The sequence below is a fragment of the Carlito syrichta genome, unplaced genomic scaffold (genome assembly GCF_000164805.1).
Source record: "Carlito syrichta isolate Samal-C Ts95f unplaced genomic scaffold, Tarsius_syrichta-2.0.1 Scaffold306932, whole genome shotgun sequence".
Lineage (NCBI taxonomy): Eukaryota > Metazoa > Chordata > Mammalia > Primates > Tarsiidae > Carlito > Carlito syrichta.
The window spans coordinates 32561-35520 of record NW_007251028.1 but is presented as its reverse complement, the minus strand read 5'-3'; positions in this window follow the sequence as shown (position 1 = coordinate 35520).

Genomic DNA, 2960 nt, shown 5'->3' with positions numbered 1-2960 from the left:
AGGGGGAACCACAGGAAATGAGGCCCGAGCCGAAGGGACATGACATGGTGGAGCTGAGGGAGGGCGGGTGTCTGAGGCCTGCCAGTTCAGCACCTGCAGGCTGGAGTCTCACCTGAGGGCAAGGAGGGTCCATGAGGGGTTGTAACCAAGAGAGGAGCCATCACTGGTGCTCGGCCTCTTGGGCGCCAGGCTCCTGGGACCCCCTCTCTGGGGGAGGGTGCCCCGCAGTGGGTGCCTCTGGGTCAGCGCCAGGCCCGCTTCTCTCTATTCCATGCTGAGGGCTGGCCGTGCTGCCCACCCAGGGTCTTCCTCTGCGCCGTGGAGATGGCAGTCCTGGGTGGGACTCTCGTGGCCACCGACACAGGTGATGACACACGTGAACGCCTCGTCCAGCACCGTGAACATGGACACGCCCCACAAGGTGCTTCCTGTCTCCCTCCTTCTGCACCTGAGGTGCATTCTTCTCATTCCTGAGCTGAAAATGAGGCCACACGTGTTCTCTGGTGGATGAATGCTTGATTGACTGGACCACTGGCATTTGAGTCATCAGCAGTTTTGACTATTTGTGAGCAGTCCTTAAGGCCCCCAACATCCGGCGATCCTGGATTTAGCTGAGGCTTGGAATGGAAGCAGCAGGGCCAGTGCCAGGGCCAAGCAGTTTAGCAAGTGAGAGAGTCTGACCCTAACCATGAGGCTGGGACAAAGAGGCCCCAACATGCAAAGGCTTAGACACTATTGAGGTTTCTCCCGTGAAACCGTCCCCAAATGAGCTGTGCAGGTCAGCAGTGAGTCTCGGCTCCACGTGGTCATGCAGGGACCCAGGGTCCTGCATCTTGTCATCTCATCATTCCCTAGACAAGGATGTTGCTGCTGTCTATGTGGCCAAAGTTGGGTCACCATCACAGCTCGGGTCCAGCTGTCAAATCAAGGAGGAGATTTGCCCAGCAACTTAAGTCTCCGACTTGCAAGTGACACACTTGACTTCGACGGGCAAGACGGCAGGCACTCGGCCACATGTGACCACTGAGGATGCTGGGAAATGCCGTCCCACAGAACATACTCATACCTAGCAATGATGCTAACAGCAGGAAATGGGAAAATGAGCTTTGGTAGCCAACAGAGTCTGTCCCTTGGGCTGGCTGTTCCACATCTGCAGGATGCAAGACATCATTGGAAGCCCTATGGGCGGTCCATGGAGGCATTCTGTTCATCCAGCACCAGGGTTTACAACTGGGGAACTCAGTGGGCCATGAGGCGGGATACGTCCTCTCCAGTTCAGTCAACTCCCTGTTTTTATATCTCAGGTCAAATGCACACGTTATGCCATGTGCTTGGGGCCACCAGAAGCACTGGAAGCCAAAACTGGAGTCTAGGACCGTGCTCTAGGATATCAGTCATAATGATAATGGTTATGAGATTTGAATGGTCTCCATGCACTGTCATGGCGGAGATTCCCACCAACCACTTTGCCTCTTTCCGTGCTCGATGCCATGTGTCCCATCCTTGTGTCCCCAGCTGCTTGTGGTTGGCCAATACCTGCATTCCTCTCTTCAACCCAGGCACAGCTGGACTCTATCTACCAAGCCTCCAGTCGCAGGGTGAGGGACATGGCCGCACTCTCTTCAATGTAGTAGGTATGAAGGTAACACTTGGGTCTGGCCTGTAAAGACCTCCATGCGTTCTTTCAGCTTCTGGTTCGCTTGGTGACTGACATGACCTCCAGGTTGACCTTGGAAGCTGTACGTTTAAGATGGCAACACCACTGGAAGCCAGTGTCTCCAAGCGGTGGCAAGGAGCATGGTCACTGTGGACTTAGAACCACCTTGGACTACTGTGTGAACCAAAATGCCCTCCCTGAACCGTGGCACCTTTTGGGTCTACTTGTTACAGCAGCTAGTCTACCCTCACCCATATACTCCACGTTATACACACCGAGAGGTCCCCAGGAGGAACCAGCTTCACCATCAAGATCCCCCTGCCCTTGAAGCTGGCCATGAAGATTCATGGCAAGAGCCCATAGGTCACAACTGGTGCTCCTTGTGGACATCAAGCGCCAGATCAAAGAGGCTATGAAGACGCTCTACAACCTTGACTGGCCAAAGCCAACACTCAGATCAGGCCTGTGGCATCAGGAAGGCTTCCTGGCTATGATGACCTGGATGCCGCCAGCAAACGTGGTCTTCTCAACTGCGTTCGCTCGGCGAATTCTAAACACAGTGGATTTCTGGGTCCCGTTCCGGACCCTCACCAGCGCGTACAACAGTTCTTGATGCTCCAATCCCCATTGGTGGCTGGTGTTGGCGTCTCTCATTTTGCCCTCCGAGAGGGTGTGCCCTGGTAATCCCTGTGGTTTAATTTACATCTCCTTGCTGACTAGTGACACTCGGCATCTTCTCACAAACTCCTTGGTCATTCGTACACGTTGTTGGGTAAAGTAGGGATACAAGTCTTGTGAGCCAATTAGATTGTTCAGCCTCTATTTCCTCCCTGCCTGTGGCTTTTCTTTGTTTTTTGCTTGTTTGTTTGTTTTTTGTTTTTTGCTTAGTTTTGCTCTGTGTCAGAGTCTCACTCTGTCACCCAGGTTGGAGAGCAGTGGCATGCTCACAGCCACCGTACCCTTGTCCTGCTGGACTCAAGAGATCCTCCTGCCTCAGCCTTCCAAGTAGCTGGAACCACAGGCATGCACCACCACGCCCGGCTAATTTTTTGATTTATTGTAGAGACGACGTCTCACCAAGTTGCCCAGGCTGGTCTCGAACCCCTGGGCTCAGACGATCCTCTCGCCTCTGCTTCCCAAAGTGCTGAGATTGCAGGCATGCACCACCACACCCGACTAATCTTTTGATTTATTATAGAGATGAGGTCTCGCCAAGTTGCCCAGGCTGATCTTGCACCCGTGGGCTCAGGCAATCCTCTCGTCTCTGCCTCCCAAAGTGCTGGGATTAAAGGCTTGAGCCACT